Source organism: Nelumbo lutea, chromosome 1 (assembly GCF_056320005.1).
Source record: "Nelumbo lutea isolate HS-2025 chromosome 1, American lotus-T2T, whole genome shotgun sequence".
In the NCBI taxonomy this organism is placed as follows: Eukaryota; Viridiplantae; Streptophyta; class Magnoliopsida; order Proteales; family Nelumbonaceae; genus Nelumbo; species Nelumbo lutea.
The window spans coordinates 156,896,611-156,917,860 of NC_142684.1; the positions used below are offsets into that span (position 1 = coordinate 156,896,611).

Here is a 21,250-nt window from a genome sequence, read left to right on the forward strand (position 1 = left end):
TCAGACAGTAGTATCAAAGATGACTGAAAGTTATAGGCAAAACAAGAAGAAGGTGGCTCAAACAATGTAAGAACCCTTATAAGGATATGTTTGGGAGTGTTTCAAAATAAGTGATTACTTGGGCCATTAAGCACTTATTGGTATTTGGGAAAAAAGCCTGAAATAAATGCTTATTTTAAAAATAAGGGTTTATGTTTTAAACTCAAATTTCTAGCTTTTTTTTAAGTATTTATACAATAAGCATTTATTCATTTTTTTCTTCTAAAATTATCCCTAGTTGAATTTTAAAATATCACTTATAAAATTATCCCTAGTTGAATTCTATAAAAGTACTTTTACAAAAGCACTTTTATAGAAGTACTTTTATGAAAGCATTTTTACAAAATCACTTTTATGAAAATACTTCTACGAAAGCACTTTTACAAAAAGTACTTTACAAAAGTACTTTTAAAGCACTTTTGTGAAAGCATTTTATGAAAGTACTTTATAAACGTAAAACGGTAAAAGTACTTTTATAAAAGTGTTTTTATAAAAATGCTTTCATAAAAGTACTTTTTTAAAACTACTTTCAAAGGGTATATTTTGAAAATTTGAAAGAAAATGAAAGGCAAAATAATCACAGATGCTTATTTAAGTGCTTATTATAGAAAAAGACTACCAAACGCCCAATATAAAACAAGTGCTTATTTTTAAAAATAAACACTTAAAAAACTTGGATGCCAAATACAAATAAGTACTTATTTGAATAAGCACTTGTTTTTAAACACTCCCAAACATGACCTAAATCACATAAGGAAAACCCAACACTCATATATCAGTCAAGCTGGATCACTAAATGTTCTGAATAAGGCAACAATATCTATAAAAAACAAGGTCGGATGTGAACCAGTACTTTGGGCTTAGCCAAATGGTTGAATGCATGGTTATACCAACACTGCCAAAAGGACAGGGTTTAGGTTGAATTGGCCAATCACAAGGTCTCCGTCTCGTCTTGCATTACACAAGGATCAAGGGCCCACTTGGTCTCCCACAAGGTCTCCCTTATGGGGATTCTATGTGGAAAATAAATCCTCGCGTGGATTAAAATGAACCTTTTTTTAATCGTCATTTGTGCATACCGCAAAACTTGGTCCCGAAGGCCTATAGAATTGGCCCATTAGGAGGGGAGAGAGAGAGAGAGAGAGATGAATTTGAGAATAAAGGTAAAGTTTTAATGGATTCTTTTTCTGGAATGTGTTTGGACTTAAGGGCGTTCTTTTTCTGGATTTTGAGAGTGGGGAAGTTGGTTAATGGGATTTTGATTTCCATTAATCAAGAATCTCATGTTCTTTTTTCAGATTTATGTAGGGACCATGGAAAGTTTATTTTCTTGTGTATCACTTACCTAGCCCATTTCCTAGGTGGGTAAATAATTTTCCCACCTTGGGAAGAAGTTGCTAACACTTGAATGGGACAAAAATGTCCCTTGTAATAATGGATTTTATGGCTAAAATGGTCATTGTCTTGCTTGCATGGAAAACAAAAGAACATGGGTAAATGCACTTACTTGGGTAAGTCTTTCCTGGGAAACACTTACCTGGGTAAGTGCATTTAGCGGGGTATGTAACTTGACAAAAAGCGAACAAGGCCTAAGAGTTATTTTGATATTTCTTTAATTTGTATTGGAACATGGTCATTGTCTTTATTGTTTACTCTTTGAGTTTTTCAATTTTCAAGTTTTTTTGCTTTTATGTTTGATATTTTTAGGTTATTTTTTTTAATTTTATCATCAGTTTTTTTTTTGCAGTTATTTTTATCACAAATATATAGGTTTAAGGTTAACATTTGTGAACCTGATTACCGAATCTACATATATGTATGTATGCGTACAAATATGTATATTCTATAAACCGGGTCTTGACCCGATATAACCCCCATAGAGGCGTATCGAGAAGAACTCGATATAATAATATCGACCAATACATGTCAATATGTAATGATTTTTTTTAGTCTTGCTATACGGTATATAGGAGTATAGCTCGTTTCCTCTTGTAATTTGGAGCGTAGCAGGCCAGCTTATTAGTAGCCTGTATCATTTGAAAACTAAAATAAACGAAACAGACTACTTAATCAATGAAATAAAGTCTTATATGAGGCTTAGGGGCCGTTTGACAATGGCTCAAATTGTAGAATTGAAAGACTTATTGATTTATCTTTTATTTGATATAATAATTAAATCATGAAAACTTCAAGGAACTCATAACCGACCTATTAAATTTGTTTTGATCCTTTAGGGTTTATACTTAACTTTTTCCTTCATTTTTAATCTCCCAATTATTCAATAAAGAATTATTCGAAATTACTTCCTTGCCTTCCCTTTCTGCTAGTTACTCATTATCCACCATGAATCATTGCCTATAAAAAGAAATCCACTATGAATCACTAGAAACCAAGACCCCACACCACGTTGATCAAGTAAAAGCCATTATTCAAATTTTGATATATTTTCAACCTAAAAATGGAAAATTCAACCAATATCACATTTCAAATATCCAACAATTATTACAAAACTGGACAATCAAACGTAATTTGCATCGCCACATCCAAATGGTAGGAATAGAATCTATGGACATTTCCACTGAATCTCATAAGAGAATTACAACAACATAAAAACATGATCAGTGGAACATGTCTATGAGTTTCAGAATTAGGAGATGAGGATTCTCATGTCAGATTCCATTTAAACTTCCATAGCATATTGTCAAAAGAAATTAAGGTGGTATTTGGTTCCATTATTGTTTCTAAGAAAACAATACCACATCAAATACATCGGTATATGTTGTTTGGTTAACCGTTTTCTCAAAAATTAAAACAATAAAAAAACGAAACGTTTTATTGTTTCTCAAAAATCTGCCCGTCTCAGAAAATGTATCTTTTGACGTTTTTTATTTCTCTCTCTCAAAATGTTTTATCTTTTTCAGGTATGGACAAATTTCATATGCGATCAAGGCCTTAATTGTTTTTTTTTTTTTTTGAAAGGCTACACAATGGGAGGTAGCCCATCTCCCAACCTAGGTACAGGCAGAATTCGATCCCAAGTCTCCGCTACTACCAGCAATAAACCTTACCAAAACCCAAATCAATAAAAAGTTTATTGAAGGAATCGATGATCAAGCATTAATGCAGCAACAGGTTAATGAGGAACCATAGGGAACGCAAATAGCGGCCGTAGTGTAGTAGTGCCTAAGCTGAGAGCATTGCTTGATACAGTCACCTTTCGTCCTGCACGTCCCCACAAAGTCGCAGTCGCTGCTAGGATCACCATTCTCCTTGCTTATTCCTACATTTATCTCACTATTTCAAAATTAACCATTTTATCATATCCACTCTGGATTTCTTGTCCACAAGAACTTTGCCCATGTTTACCCACAATACACTATCACCCGTGAGTTAGGAACATTTACCCACATAATATTGTAATTATACATAGAGAACATCTCATCCCCGATCCTACATAATATTATATAGAGAGAGATATTTCTAATTCACGAGAATAATATGTTATAGGTAGACATAGGTAGAATTTTCGTGGACAGAAGAGACATTCTGAAATAAAATAACTAACAATGATTTAAAACAAACAGATACATTCTGAAATGAAATGAAGCGCAACTACGTTTTAATTAAGTAGTAACAAACCTCTTGATTCAGCACAAGCAAGGAGGAAGAGGGAGAGGATGAAAAGAAGAGCAACAAAACGAGGCCCTGCCATTTTTTTCTCTGTATAGAGAATGATCACAAGATACGATAGAAATTAAGCTGTGTTGTAAAATCTTGGGTGAAGGTGGTCTGTTATTTATATTGGTTGATCAGTCCAAAAATGGAAATAGAGAATAGAGATGACGTATACATACATATTGTAGGTGTATCAAAGACAGACAATATCAGGGTGGGTGGAAGTTTTTGCTTGTATTTTTTTATTATTTCTGAAAAACAGCCATTAGAGCCTAGAGGCTTCTTCTCTAAGGGGCTGTTTTGAGGACTGCTGAAATGTCTGAATTGGATGACTTGTTCTGTTTGTCTTTTAGAGATTAATATTCATTCATCTATTTTATTTTCTTTTAGTTATTTTATCCACTGAAACAGAAATAAGCCATTCATTTCAGCCACTTCAGCCCGTTATTAACGCAAATCACACGGCAAACAGACAATGTGTGAAGTTCAAAAAATGGACCACAAATACAACATTAATGTCTGTGATTCTATGTGATTAATACAACAACAACCACAACCACCATTTTTTTTGAAACATTAATGCTATCAGATACCCTCTTAATTAGCCCATAACGTTTTTATTAAATCTCTCTTTTAACATTTTTGTTTCCGCAATGGAGGTCACATTTAGGGATGGCAATTTCTCTTGTAAAATCGGGGCCCCGCCTCGTTTGGAGCGGGTTTTTCCCAACCAGAAACAAGAATGGGGCGGAGATGGGGAAAATAATTTTTTCCCGAATCGGGTATGGGCGGGGATGAGTTTGTATATAATTTCCCAAATTCGCCCTAAACCCGAAGGTAAATTAGTAAAATATATCTAAGTTTTTCCTAAATTTTTAAAATCCTAGGATCCCATAATTTTATTTTTGACTTACCCCTAAAGTATTATAATTCAATTCTAAAATACCCCCAAGCTCCTATATTTTATGTATAAATTATCCATAAAATAGATAATTTTTAAGTAATTGCCTTGGAGTGGGAAAAATTCGGGGATTCTCCATCCTCGATGGGAAATGGATGCCCCGCCCCACCACCAGGGACAGGGCGGGTATGGGGCAAGGTATCGTGACTTTGGGGTAGGGATGGGGAGGGATGCCCCGCCCCAAACCCGCCCCGTTGCCATTCCTAGTCACATTTTTTGAGTTGATGCTTTGACCGTCTGATTCTAATGGATGGACCGTTTCAATGAAAAAAATAAAATAGTCAAAACCATTGAATGAGACAAACAGATTGACGATTTGACTACCCATCGCTGACAAAATCAATAATTTTTGGCTAGGAACTGAGTTTAGGGTAAAACAAAATCAGTTGCCTCATGCCTGAACGGTTCCCAAACGATCCCATCATCCAAGTAAATGACAGTTTAAAAACATTGGTTGGGATGACTTTTATAACTGTATTAATTGATAACATTGGGTTGAGAGTTTGGGTTATGAGTTAAACAGGCAAAGGATTCTTCGGTGATGTTTGAGCTTACATCCAATATATACATGATTACACATCCTGGGTTGAAGGCTTGGGCTTCTGATACCCCTGTTCTGAGTTTTGTCTCGGGTTTTTGATTCAGTTTGGAAGGAGTACAAAAAATGTAAATGTGTAGAGTGTAAAACCTTATATTTTATATTATTTTCAATGTATTTATATCCTATATATTTGTATTTATACTCCGTCCAAACTGCGCCTTTGTTGATATTTTACTTGCTGTGGAATCAGATTCCAATTAACAGCCGGGTGCAATATAATTTTTGCAGCATTAATTGTTTCATTGTGTGTTTGATTTGGTTGATTCACCAGTTTCAAATTCTTAAGGTTTTCAGCCATGTAAATAATTTGTCGTCAAAATCAAACAGAAGTACAGGACAAAAGAATGGATTAATTAAGTAATAAAGCATCTATCCAGTCCATTCGGTTTGGTTTGCTTGATTGTCACAATTGCTACAAGCTGTTAATGGGAATTGAATGATGACAACGACTCTTGGTAAAATATTCCTAGGAAAAGGACGATCTGGTATAAGTCTACTACATATGTGATTTTGCGTGCTAATTTGCTCTTTCCAAGTGCAGGTTCAGTTGGCGCTAAACCTTTTAGCCCCCTTTGCTTCGTGGGAATAGTTGAATAGGGATCTGAAATCGTAATCAGCATGGTTATCCTGATTCCAATTGTTTGGTTGGATAGAATTGTAATTTTATTCTTATTCTTGATGGAATAACATTTTCCATTTGAAGGAATGATCATTCCTTGCCCTTCTATTGGGAATGAAATATCATTTCTATTGATTTCAATTCTCAATTCTATTCATATCTTAACCAAACAGATTATGGGAATAGACCATTCTGATTCTGACTACGAACTAAACAGACCCTTAGATAATTAGCATTTCTATCAAGTATTGTTTTAGTATTTGGTATATATGCCTTTCTTTGCCTTTTTTTTGGGGGGGAGGGGGGGGATGAATAAATCTGGTTATAATTTCTTTTTTTTTTTTTTAACCAGATATTCAACTAGATGAATAATGCTGATTATAGTTAGCATCTCTCTCTCTCTCTCTCTCTCTCTCTCTCTCTTTCAGTTTGTAAAACTAAAGTAAAGCTGAGAAATGATGTAACCAATCAACCAGTGATAATCAATCAGGTTGGTTTTTATCAAAATTCATGGAGGTTTTGATAAAGTCTTTCTGGTATATATATACTGAAAAGACTTTGGCCCATTTTGGCATGTCTTTTTATGCGGTCTTTCAGTTGTTTACAAGTTGGGCAAACCATACTGTGGTTTTTACCATTTGGTTCATAACAGATATAGCCGTCAAAAGTCGGTGTGCCGAAAAGATGTGAAAAACCCATTTTGGACTGATTTCAGGAAATTCCAAATGGAGTTTTTCGTGTCTTTCTCACTTTATTTTCGCACAAAAAAAAAACACGAAAAGATGGATAAAAAAACATGCGATAGCCAAACGAGCTTCGAGCTGCTCAAACCTTCATACAAAAACTCAATACATCTTTTGACTATCAAAACTACCAAAAGAGCTTCTCAACAAATTTTGCAAACAATCCCTTTATCAATCAAAAGCCATAAAACCGACCTCTTAATTCAACAAAAACATAGAATAGAGAGAAAGGATGAAAAGAAGACAAAGAAAACGAGACCCTACCATTTCTTTCTCTAAATATGTATAGAAAATGATAAAAGAGAAAGATATGGAAAAGACTTCAGGTGAAAGCCGTACATGGTTGTTGACGTTGGGTGGAGGTGTGATACCTATTGCTATTTATACTGCTTCATCACTCCAAACATGCAAATATATATACATGTATGCAACTGAATCATTAATATCTACACAATATCAATTGTATCAAATATATCGAATCTTGCATAGAGGGTGCATGGACCACGAGAGTTTAACAGACATTTGAGGCTTCTACTGTAAAGGGCTGAATTTATTAATTTAACCATCAAATTGGGTTTAACTTATATTTGTTCCAATTCAAACCTGTTTTATTTACACGTGTATTCTTATTTTTTATGAGTGGACCGGATATTGGTTTAATCTGACCCAATCTAATATAAATCTATTATGGATGAATTAGTTCCAATCCAACCCAATCAATATTTTGGACCTTTGAACTAGTCTAATTCAATATGTTTTATTGGTTCGTCCAATTCATTCAAATTGATTTTGATTTGGACAGTAATCAAACCAAAACCAGTCCATTAATACCCCTACTCTCATCAATATATTGATTTTACCTAAAAACAAAATTACATTTTGCTTTGATCAAATGGATGTGGGTGTGCATGTGTGTGCGTGTTGTAGCTATTTGATACAAAGAGGGGATGGAAAAGGAATAGTGTCACCACCTAAATTTTTGGGAATTCAGGAATTTAGGAAAACTAGGGGTGATCATGGGCCAGGCTTTGAACTTATGATAAGGGCTATAGTTTAGGCCCAAGCCTAGCCTGGCCCAGGGTTTCAGGCCTATAACATAAGCCCTAGCCCAAGTCTACATGGGCCCAGGCTGGGCCGGGCCTGATTCCATGCCAATGTCTTTCATATATAAAACATTACATATCTATAATATTTTATATTAAATGACATAACATGCATATAAACTTTTATTTTATATATTATAATAAAATATTGTATATAATATAAATTATAGATGTCATGTTATAATATTTATATATAAAATATATAATACAATATAAAATAACATGTATACATTATACACAAAATGTGTAAGTTTAAATATATGTGTGCCGGCCCAGGCTTGGGCCAGGCCGGAACACAAAACCGAGGCCCAAGCCCGAAATTTTCGGGCTGGGCTAGGCTGAAATGATCACCCCTAAGGAAAACCTGAGATTTTGCAAGGAAAACAATTTTGTTTTCTTAGTGACTCGTAACTTAATAGAGGTGAGATTCTTAAGGTCCGGGGACCAAGTTATGGTGTGGGAAGGTGTTAAGCATCCCACACACGTCCAGTTAAACCAGCCTTTATTTTGCCAATATTCCAAATAAAATTTATAAGTTTTGGACATTAAAATAATTCTTAGAAGCATAATTCAAATTAACAAACATAACACAAGTAAGAGAAAAAGATCTAAACTAACATGAAAAGAATTATTCATAAACAAATAAGGAAAAGAAACTATGTGAAAAAAGTAGTCAAGAAATCAAGAATCAGATATTTGCAAAAAGAAATCTCATAATAGAAAGGCATTATTGGTTAGAAAATTGGATGGCTATCAAACTAGAAGCACAATTTTAGCTATTGAATATATATCCTACCCATAATAAGATGATTATGATAAATTTCTAAATGCAACCTTGAGAATATCGACCGTAAAATCCTAAACAACTTTTCTAAGGAGATTTCTTATTTTATATGTGAAAAAAAGAGGGTTGGATTGATTAGCTTGGATATGTAAGCAAATGATCTAATCAATTAGGAACCTCGATTGTCTTAAACTAAAGGAGAGAACACTATATTAAACTTATAATGACTAATTAGGAGGGTGCAAGCAAATCAAATAACTAAACTATCTTACTGATGCACGTTGACCTCAAGATGGCACCAAGAATATTCTATAGATAACAAAACTCACTCTAGAGGCTAAAATAACAAGAAAATGAAAGTCTAACGGTGGACTCATAACCTATTGGTAAAGTTAAATAACACTGATTAAAAGAAATAATGACTATTGGTGATATCAAATTAAACAAATTAATAACGCTCAATAAAATCTAAGTAGTACTAATCAAATTTCTTCTACCAACCAAACCACTAAATGAAACAATGTAAAAAATCTATATTACTTTAAAAAGTATGAATGGCCTCAAGAATATTTTTGAAAATTTCTAGGGACAAAATTTACTCCTCTATATTTAAATTTATTGATAAAAAATGAGGGCAAATAGGGTAATCGGTTGTTGATATTAAATGAGTTGAAAAGAGGTAATTTAAAGATATTTAATGCATTCAATTCTCTCTCATTAAATCCAACATTTAATATCAACTTGCATTCATGTTCATTGAATCATACATTTAAGTCATTTTTGTTTCTTCTCATCATTAAGTTCTATTAATTAAGTCATACTTAAAATCTACCTAGCAAAAATGGTGTTTTCATCTAGGTGGTGGTAAGAAATTAAATCATTTTGGGTCAAATGGGTTAATCCATGTTGCCACGATTAAATAAGAAAATTAAAAAAATAGATAAAATGAAAAAAATAGAAATTAAAAAAATTGGGAACATTTTTAACATACATATTAGACAATAATAAGTATGATAAATAAGAAATATTTTTATTGATGATGGAAATGGAATGTAAAATTTAAAATCAATTGGAAATAAAAATATTTTTCTATTCTCTCTCATTAAATCTTATATTTAAGATATATTTTTCTCATCATTAAATTCTTGTAATTAAATCCACAATAGTAATTTTAATAGTATAAAAATAAATATTTTGAAAATCAATTTGAAAAGAATACCATTTTCTTCCCTTCCGGTGGTGGGTAAGCAATTAGACCATTTGGGGTCAAATGGATTAATAAATAATGCCATAATTAAATAATAAAAATTAAAAGAAATAACTATGAAATGTAAGAAGTATTTTTATTAATGAGGAAAATCGAATGCCAAATTCAAAATCTACCTAGAAATGAAATGATGTAATAGTCAAATAAAAAATAATAATAATAGAAAATACAAAGATTCACAAAAATAAAAATAAAAAGATAGAGAAAATTTTGGGCACATATCTAATGTTATATATTTATAAAAAATAAAATATTGGGTATATCTCTAATATTGTACATTCATTATATTGAACAAAAATAAGTTTTATCAATGATGAAAATGTAATACAAAATTTAATGCCAACCTAGAAATCAAAGAATTTTTATTTTTAGATGGTGGGTTAGTGGTTTGAGCCAAAAGATACCATACAAACAAAAATTAAGTGTAATAAGTAAAAAAAATATTTTATATAATGTAAATGGAATATATAATTTAAAGGAAAAATTATAGTCCAAGTCAGTTGTACATTTAAAAATATGATGCAGGAGAAACCAACAAAACTTTGACAACCAACTCTACATTTCATATTATAAAATCCCCCACCATGTCATTGGAGGCTTATGTGGTTGTTTCCAATATGGGACTGAACACAACAAAAAACCTATACCGAAAATAGGTTTTCAGATTCTCTCGCACTCCCTCTGTCTCTTGATCTTCCTCTCTTCTCTCACTCTCACAGTCATCTCTAGATTTCCCGCTCCCTCTGTCTTTCCCACTCTCTCAACTTCAATCTGTAACCAAATCAAAAACCTCTCTCTCTCTCTCTCTCTCTCTCTCTCTCCATCTTGGTCGATATCTCCTTCTCCCTCAATCTTTGTCATTCTCCAATTGGTGTAAAGATCTCATTATTACTTGAAAAAAGAGAAGAAAAATAAAGAAAAAATGTATTATATATGTTTTTTTATTATATAAAATATATTTTTATTATATAATACATTATCAAGTCAGGCTCGGGCTTAGGCTAGTCTTTTTTTTGAGAAAGCCCAAGCCTGGCCTGAAAAAAAGTTGGGCCCAATATTTTAGGCCCGGGCCCATGGGCTTGAAATCTTCTCCAAGCCCGACTTAGATTAGGTCGGGCTAAACTGGCTTATCGGGCTACTCAACCCATGAACGGGTCTAATTAAGAGCCCTATGTTGGCAACAACCACATAAGCCTCCGATGACATGGCAAGGGTTTTTATAATTTGAAATGTAGAGCCGATTGTCAGAATTTTGTTGGTTTATTGACCAACTTGTAGCTTAATTTTAAATGTACAACCAGCTCTGACTATAATTTTCCTTAATTTAAAACTAATCCAAAAGCATAGCTATTTTATTATCTAGATGGTGGGTCAATGATCCAACTTTTCAAAGAAATTAAATCCATGATGTCATAATTGAATAATAAATATTTAAATTTATTTTTAATCATATTGTTACTTTTGTTAATTTTCAATTTCTATCTTAACTATGATATATCTAAAATTCAAGTAATTAATATGAAGAAAAATTCCTCACGTGCAACGCATGTGCTTAATTACTAGTACTACTTTAAAAAGCATGAATAGCCATACAAATATTTTTGGAATTTTTTCAAGACAAATTTAAACCCTCCATATTTAAATTTATTGATAAAACAAGAGGGTAGACAGGGTAATCGATTATTGATATTAAATGAGTTGAAAAAAGTAATATTAAGATATTCAATGCATTGAATTCTCTCTCATTAAATCCAACATTTAAGTTATTAACTTGCATTTACCTTCATTGAATTATATATTTAAGGCATTTTTGTTTATTCTCGTCATTAAATTCTATTAATTAAATCTATACATAATAAATTAATATTTTCAATAATATAAAAACTTATAATTTTAAAATATACATAAAAATAATGTTTTCATCTAGGTGACGGTAAGAAATTAATCCATTTTGAGTCAAATGGGCCAATCCATGTTTCCACAATTAAATAGTAAAATTCAAAATAGAAAAATGAAAAAAAATATATATATAGAAAATAAAAAAGTTGGGGACACTTTTATCATAATATATTCAACATATTAAACAATAATAAGTATGCTAAATAAGAAATGTCTTAATTAATGATGGAAATGGAATATAAAATTTAAAACCAATTGGTAATAAAAATATTTTTCATATTCTCTCTCATTAAATCTCATATATATATATATATATATATATATTCCTTCATTAAATCATATACTTAAGATCTCATCATTAAATTCTACTAATTAAATCCATAATATTAATTTTAATAGCATAAAAATAAATATTTTGAAAAGTATTTTGAAAACAAAACCATTTTCTTCCCTCTTGGTGGATAAGAAATTTAACCATTTGAGCCAATGGGTTAACTAATAATGTCATAATTAAATAATAGATTAAAAATAAGTAAATATTAAAATACGAAAAAAAGAACTAGGGATATCTCTGATATTATATATTCATTATACTAAATGGGTCAACTCGGAAATGAAATGATGTCATAATCAAATAAGAAAATATTTAGAAATAAAAAACACAAAGAATCACAAAAATAAAGAAAAATTAGAAAAAAAATTGTGGCACTTTTTGTTGTTATATATTTATAAAAAATAAAAATATTGGGTACATTTCTAATATTATATATTTATTATATAAAAAAAATAAGTATTATATATAAGAAGTAATTTTATCAATGATGGAAATGTAATGAAAAATTTAGTGTTGACCAGTAAATCAAACCATTTTTGTTTTTAGGTGTTGGTTAATGGTTTGGGTCAAATGGATTAATGGATGATATGATAGTTAAATAATAAATTTTTAAAAATAAAAAAGAGCAAGCAATCAAAAGGATAGATAAAAATATTACATTTTAATTCTATCAAACAGAAATTAAGTGTGATAAGTAAAAAATATTTATATAATGTAGATGAAATAGATATTTGCAATTGATTCAAAAGCAAAGATATTTTTTTTATTTAGATGGTGGGTCAACAATTCAACTTTTCAAAGATAATCATGATGTCATAGTTGAAAAAATTGGTGTGTGTATATATAGTTCTTTAATTGTATGTGCCATGTAGCATCATTAGCCAGATCAACCATGACCTGAACCTGTACTTTTAAGAAGAGAGACCATTAATTCAAATGCACTGATTAAAGTTTCCATACGTTATATATTAATACATAAAAACAACAACCAAGGCAAAATTAAAATGCAAATATAAGAGTGTAAAAAAAAAAACAAGAACGAGAATAACAAAATTCAAAATACATTATAAAGACCAAAGCACTAGGAGATGGACAATGGTGAGATTGGATTGATTCGAAAATCTCACAAGAGTAGGCTTGGTATAGTTTCCGCCGGCAGCTCTAATTAAATCCATCCAGGTCTCATTTCTTCAAGGTCAAAAAGAGGAGTATTGCACACAACAAATGTAATATAAATCTTAAAAAGAAAAAAAAAAGAAAAAGTTTGGTGAAATAACAAGAAACCAAACGATTGAGAATTGAAGGAAAGAAAAGAAAAAGAGCAAAAGAAAGAAAAAAATAAAATGAAATAAAATAAAAAGGGGTAACTAGAAATGTATCAAAATGCTAAAGAGACATTCAACATGAATGTAAATAAATAAATAAAAAGAATACACCTCCCACCTAACATTCGCCATCAACCTTAGAACTCAGGGAGATAGCTCAACCAAGTTTCCTTGCTGCCTCTCTTGGTTGATGATCGAATGTCATCTTCGAAGAGGGGAAGATATCGACCAAATGGACAATGAGGAAACAAAAAAAAATATAGTGGAAGTCGAGCTTTAACTAGTTCGGTAAGATTAGAAGAGGGGGGAGACGAGGAATGAAGATTGAGACGAAAAGGAGTCCCGTGCAACATTGTTTCAACATGTTCAAGCCATTTTATTCTTGGCAAAGTGACATCTCCTTGGTATCAAGAACCTCCAGAATCATGGTACATTTGCCGTAAAAGAAAACAATAAAAACAATTCATAAAATGAAAACTATTCATTTTAGAATAATGACCCCTCCTAGGTATTAGAAACCTTGCGGAATCAGGGTATATTTATGTAGAGGAAGGCATAAAAAGCCAAACAAAACAAAATACTTAAGTTTATCACAAAGTGCAATCATAATACAAACACATATATTCTTTAGAAAGCATTTTAAAATCATTGATAAAACATTCAGAAACTTGACAGAGGTCCAATGATTGATATAGCATAACTTCTCTTTTGAAAGGCAAGAGACATCCTTCCACGTAAGAGCAGTCTACACTCGAAAACTTTGATGAGACACTCCATAAATCTAACGATAATGCAGAGTGTTGTGCTTTCAAGTGTGTAACAGATGCTAATGCATGATTAATATGATTCCTTAAGTTACTATTCTCATTCATGTTCCTTAAGGGATGATGGGGAATTTCAACACAGTGTGAGATCTTCAAAGGTTATGAGATTTTTGGACATAATGCCATATGCCTCGAAAAGAAGGACCTGCCATTAAGATTTTCGGTGCTAAAGTTTTTTCTCTCTCTCTCTCTTGATATGCTGCGTTGACAAAAATGTATGTTATGTCACGACTCAAATGGTAATTTGTTGAAAATCGGGAAAACAACAAGATTTATTCTATGCATTGACGTAAAACAATATCAATTTCTTTGCCACAAGGGACTTTGATGCCGCAAGGGACTTTAGTGCCACAAGGGACTTTAGTGTCGCGAGGGATTTTACTGCTACAACAAACATTTTGAATAGTTGATGATTTGTAATTGAAGTTAGATGTTTTCTATGCTGAAAGGCGAGGAACTGATATTAATTTTTTTGCTACGAGGGATTTTAGTGCCTTAAATGTCTTTGGTGCCGCAAGAGACTTTAGTGTCGTAATGAGCTTTGTTGCCAAGAAGGACTTTGATACTATCATAATTCAAATGAGAAGTTCAAGATTTAAACAGATGGTTTTCATGTCTAATGTGTATTAAGCCGCAAAACATTGATATTCTGCTGTAAGGGGCTTTGGTGCCATGGAGGGCTTTGATGTCGTAACAGACTTTAATGCTACAAGGGATTTTGATACCATAAAGGGCTTTAAGGAGAAGTTAATGATTTCTAATTGAAGCAGATGAGTAGCTAAGGAATTGATATTGATTTTTCTGCCACAAGGGGCTTTAAAGCCTTAAATGTCTTTTATGTCGCAAGGGATTTTAATACCGCAAGGGGCTTTAATGCCAGAACAAACTATTGATTTTTCTGCCACAAGGGGCTTTAATGCCTTAAAGGTCATTGATGCTTGCAATGGACTTTAGTGCCATAACGAGCTTTGCTGCCACAAGGGACTTTGAGAAGTAAAAGATTTCTATGCTGAAAGACAAGGAACTTATATTGGTTTTTTTGCCACAAGGGGCTTTAATGCCTTAAATTTCTTTGATGTCGCGAGGGATTTTAGTGCCATAATGGGCTTTGTTGCCATGGGGGATTTTGATACTGATATAATTAAAATGAGGAGTTCACAATTAAAACAAATGATTTTCATGTCTAATGTGCGTTAAGTCACCAAACATTGATACTCTGTCGTGAATGGCTTTAGTAACATGAAGGGCTTTAGTGTCATAACGGACTTAAATGCAACAAGGGACTTTGATGCCACGAGGAACTTGAGACAAATTTGTCTTAAATGAAGGATTTCTTTTATTGAAACTTGACGATGTAATGATCTTTAGCTGGAGCAGTAATGATTTTTGTATATAGAATACGCTATGCCACGATGCAAATAAAAAAAAAACATCGATATTCTGCCATAAGGGACTTTGGTGCCATGAAGCGTTTTACTGACGTAACGAACTTTAATGGCACAAGGGACTTTGATGCCACGAGGGGCTTTGAAACAAATTTGACTTATGATCAAATAGTGATTTCTATGCCATAGGTCAGAAAATGATATGATGATCTGGAAACTGGATAATTTTAAAAAGCATGGTATAACTAATTGGAAAATGCAAGTCATCATGTAACAATTGACTTTCAACTGGAGTTTTTAACTGATCAATCAATTGAGAAAAGACAATGCATTTTTCCTAGTACCCAAAATGATGTATGATTAAAAACCCAATACAATAGAGATGATATGCAAAATGCTATATTTAGATGATTAAAAGCAATGAATACTCAAAGATAGCTGAATTGGAGAATTTCTCACACTTGAAAAAAAGACAAAAGTAGCCACCTCCACCTTGGAACGAAATGATCAACACATTTCAAATTTGAAAGATATAAGCATTGGATATGCAATAATTGCTGATCAAAGATTCACATCAAGAAACACACATTGGAAGGGGGAATGCCCTAGTTTGGACCAATTATGTAGGATAATTCACAAATGAGATAATTGCTCAATCTTGCACAAGGAAGATTATGGTTCTTCGGAATGGGTGTTGATCATAAGTTTCAAAAGATGGATGAAACTAAAATTGCTCAAACTGTGTTGATTGATACTCTTGCTACACTTAAAATGATTGATCACTTCACCTTCTTTGGTATTCAACTTTTGATGAAGAGATTTTTCTTTGGACCATTTTACCACTAGTTTTTAAAGGATTGCTAAACTCGACTCTGTCTTCTTCTTTCTTTTTTTACAAACCACTAGGTATGTTTAATGTTAGTTACCAATTTCTCAAGGATCAAGGAGGACTTCTTACTAGGACAAAACATGGCCTAGGATGAGGATTTTGAAACAAATGATAAAAATATCAAGAAATATAGACTGTGATGAGTATCGAATGCTCGAATCCATGTTTAGGGCTTTATTCAAAATCAGGTTCTTGTGCTTTCATTTTTCTTCAATTAAACTCTCTCGTAATCATGCATGAAAAAATGTACTCTTATGTCTTTAAATACTATGGGTAATGCACCCGGATGATCGAGGACGTTATTATAGGACAAAATGTAAATTAGTAAGGTTAAAGAAAAACCAAGAACGGATGCCATTACGAAACAATATCTTATCGATTTGATCATTACATTTGGCCTCTGGGTTGACTTTTAAAACATTATTTATTATACTTATTATTGTTTAGTATGTCAAATATATGATGTTAAAAACGTTTCCAATTTTTTTAATTTCTATATTTTTTCCATTCTATAAATTTTTGAATTTTATTATTTAGTTGTGGCAGCATGGGTTGGCTCATTTCAACCAAATGGTTTAATTTCTTACCACCACTTAGATGAAAACACTATTCTTCTAGGTAGATCTTAAAAGTATAAATTTTTATGGTACTGAAATTATTAATTTATTATGTATGGATTTAATTATAGAATTTAATAATGAGAATAAATAAAAAAGCCTTAAATATATGATTCAATGAAGTTGAATGCAAATTTATACCTTAAATGTTGGATTTAATGTGGGAGAATTGAATGCATTGAATATCTTAAAATTATCTCTTTTCAACTCATTTAATATCAATAACCAATTATCCTATTTACCCTCATTTTTTATCAATAAATTTAAATATAAAAGGATATTATAAAGCCACAATTATAATATAATATGTATTGTATATTCGAGGGGATTTCATTGTACAACATAAGCATGGAGGAGGAGCATGAGACTGCTATCTTGCTGATGGCATTGTTTCCTTTTATAAAATGTTTATTTGTTGATGGTGAGAGTTTTAGAGCTTGATTGGATGGCATTACTTTTGATCAACTTAGTGATGAAGATTGGGACTAGCTGCAAAGACAATTTAATGAAGATCAAGTGTTGGCAACTTTGAAAGAACTAAAAAGTGATAAAGCCTCGGTGGTCAAATTGCTTCTCGATGGCTTTTGTTCTATTATTAAGGATGAGCTAATGGTGATGGGATTCCCTACAAATAAAAACAAAGCATAGGAATCCAACTGCACATTGAGAGCATCTCCTCTTAAATTTAATAAGCATGTACAGGAGATATCCCCAATATACAATTAGATTTATGTGCACATAATTTTTGTTTGTGGGCTCAAATTGATGACAACCTTGATTTCCAAGGAGCTGCAAGTTATCAAATGCAATGAAGTCAACGTTTATATCCCATAAATTGAAACTTCAGTATGTTTTTTATTTAAGGGATTATTGCCCTATTAGCTTTATTGGGAGCTTTTATAAGGTGTTGGCTAATTAACTTGGAATATTGGTGGGAAAACTAATGCTACCCTACCCAGGGGATCGGATGCCAAAATCTTGATGAGCCTCTCATTGACAATGAATGTGTAGACTCAAGAATTAAATAGGGTGATTCTAGTGCTAAATGTAAGATTGATTAGAGAAAACATAAGATCATGTTTATTGGAATTGTGAATTGATTATGTTTTGGGTAGATGGGTTTTGGAAAATTGTAGATGAAGTGCATTTGCTACTGCAAATTGCTCCAATGTACTCTAGTAATTCAGTGGTTATTTGTTGGAGGGAGATTCAAATTTTCAAGAATCCCCTCTTTCTCTCTCTCTTTTGTTTTGGTTTTTTCTTCACTCTTTCCCTCTTATTGCATGTGAGAGACTCTTGTCCCACATTACTTGGGAAAAAAGTTGGCATTGAGTATATAACTAGGATTGCCCTACCTATGGGTTGGGACCCACAATATATATCTCTACACGCATGTGAGGGGGGTTGGGGATGCTTTTCACATGCACACACCGAGCCAAGTCAAGTCGGGATGGGGCACGAGTTCATGTGTGTGCATGTACTCACGCTACACCAAATTGTTTTATTCTTTGACCGATTTAACCCGTTTTTAACTTTTGAATTTCAAAGTTAGTTTGAAGTATTTTTTGTCTTCTTCTTATTGTTCGTTTGGTGTCTCTGTGTCTCTACAAACAGGTGCCTTGTTGCATTATTCTGGAGAGACTTCTCTTTGAAATGACATGTGTCCATTTGGGTGATTGAGAACATTCTATAAATAGAGTGATGGTCGACCCGGTATTACAGAACAACAAGTTCACAGTTCTTTGCTTACTTCTTTCCCGAGCATCATCTCTGAGTGGTTCACAAAGGTCTAATAAGCGAGTACACGTCTACCAATGGCCTGTGGGCTGTTTTATCTTAACGACCGATTTACAAACACCTAATTGCAATGTATGGGACAAGTGTAGTTTTAAGGAGAGTGATTAAGTGGTATGACTCAGTCGTTCCTTCTTTGCAATTAATTAATTTGTCTTCACAGTTCTATCACATTGCTAACATTTGGTTTAAAAAACATTTACCAATAAATTCCATTCAGCCTTATTTACATCATTCTTCCAACACTATTCCTTGGGAATGATCACTTCTGGAAGATGATGTTTTGGAAATGTTGATAATAAGCAAACCCTTGTTTAAGGCCATATAATGTGGGATTGTTTCTTGAGTTTAATCCAATTTAAAGGATTAAACAAAACATACAATGTGCTTGTAAAGGTGGCTGAAGCCAACTATGTATCACTACATGGTGTATATTTCGTCTCCTATTATGGAATATTGAGGAGATTAAGTTGCTCATATAATATGTGCTGGTTTTTTTTTTTTTTACTATTCATATTTGCATATATATGTTTACTGCATTCATGAGTATGCATATATGTATATATGTGTATATTAGTTAATATACACGGTTTCAGATAACAATGATAATTTCAATATCCTTATTATAACTTGTTAAAAAAGATAAATGATTAAAAGCATGGTGTAGAAGAGGTACAGTCCTAACCTTTGACTTATTTTTTTCCTCCAAAGTGATAACCCACGGAATTGAACCTGCATTCTCATGCGTGTCATCCTACGATTTTACCATTATACCAAGTACTGATGGCCCCTAAATGGATAAATTACCATTTACTCTGGAATGGGAAAAACCTCTTTGTGATACTTTTCCTATCCTGTATCAAATTGCAGAAAATAGAAATGCAAGATATAAAGTGAAAGGGGCGAACAAAATGATGTGGGTAACCAAGTTCAAGCGGAATTTAAATGATTGGGATTGGTTGGTGAGTTTCTGGATAGATTGTGTATCAGCTTAATCTCCAACAAAAGGATTCCAAAGATCTTGTGGAATAGGATTTGGTAAGCATTGGTTCCCTGAAAAACCATTTCTTTGTGTCGGCTCCTGGTTGGGATGGAATCCAATTTATAGACATTTTGAAGAAAGGTAGTCGATTAGCCATATTATTCACTGCTCGTTCACTTGTACCATTTTCTTCTTATTGGTGTTCCAAAGGCAGTGGGTGGTACCTCAATTTGTAGCAGATTTGCTTTCTTCTTGGAAGATTGGTAGGTTATTTGCAACGGGAAAGATCCCATGGTCTCAATTGCCTTCTGCTCTGGTGACTGGTGTATTTGGGAGGAAAGAAATAAATCTCTCCTTACAGCAAGTGATTGGCAAAGTTATTTGGACTTTAATTGGGCAAGGTAAGGTTTTACAATGTTTCTGTTGCATTTTGGGCAATTATACTGTTTCTTTGTGTATATGCTCAATAGTCACAATGTGTATGCTATACAATTCACACATGTATGGCCTTTTGTAATTTTTTCTCGCTGAGGATGTCTAAATTCATACATACACAATGGCTCATTGTCATCCCAACCACTACCTGGAGTAAGCTTTGGAGAGAAAAAGAGAGAGAGAGAGAGAGAGAGAGAGAGAGAGAGCTTCGGGAAGGAAAAAGAACAAAGAGAGACTGTTATTAGCCTAATAAATTGTAACACTGGGCACACCCCAAGTTTGATAAATCAGGTATATCCTTAATAAGAAAAAATGTAGAAGAGAAAACCACACCCACATTAATTTAAAAAATTGTTATATAAGGTTTCTTTTGTCCAATTATGCGATTGTTTTAGTTGTCTTGACTCTTGAGGGCATATATTTGAAAAGTGAAATAGAGCAAGGAATCATTTATTTCTTTAATTGTTAGAGCAAGCAATAATCTTCTCACACTCGTTGCAGGACTTTCGTTTGACCAGATTTCCTACGCCCATACAAATGTATAAAAATCTAATTTAAAAATGGAGCCAACAGAAGGTCTGACCAGATTTCCTACACCCAGCAGCTAGCTGCAATCAAATACCAAGGCCGAAGGTCATTGACAGATTTTTCCTTCCCAAATATGCTACACTTGTGTACGTACATACACAATATGCTATACGTACCACTTGAGCCGCAAAGGGCAACATTTTCTCTGGGGGCATGACTGCACAAATAGCTGACGTACAAATATACAACTGCAATAAGCGTTAGCCATTTAACCAACATGAGGCTTCCTTATACGGAAAAAAATATAAAGGAATAGCTAATAATGAAGCTGGATTTGTTTAAACAAAGGTACATATACATGCATACGTACATACATTACCATATATAATTTCTACCATAGACTTCAAACCTTTTGAGGCCTACATCTCAAAATGCCTTGAGGCCTA

The 21,250-nt window shown here is 32.7% G+C and overlaps 1 long non-coding RNA gene across 1 annotated transcript; it reads right to left on the reverse strand.

The window, feature by feature from the left end:
• Positions 1 to 2,896: 2,896 nt before the first annotated feature.
• LOC148878603 (uncharacterized) lies at positions 2,897 to 3,808 on the reverse strand. The gene is made up of 2 exons (XR_016103131.1): positions 3,679 to 3,808; positions 2,897 to 3,319 (listed from the first exon to the last, which is right to left on the reverse strand). It is a non-coding gene; the product is annotated as an uncharacterized LOC148878603 (long non-coding RNA).
• Positions 3,809 to 21,250: the final 17,442 nt, after the last annotated feature.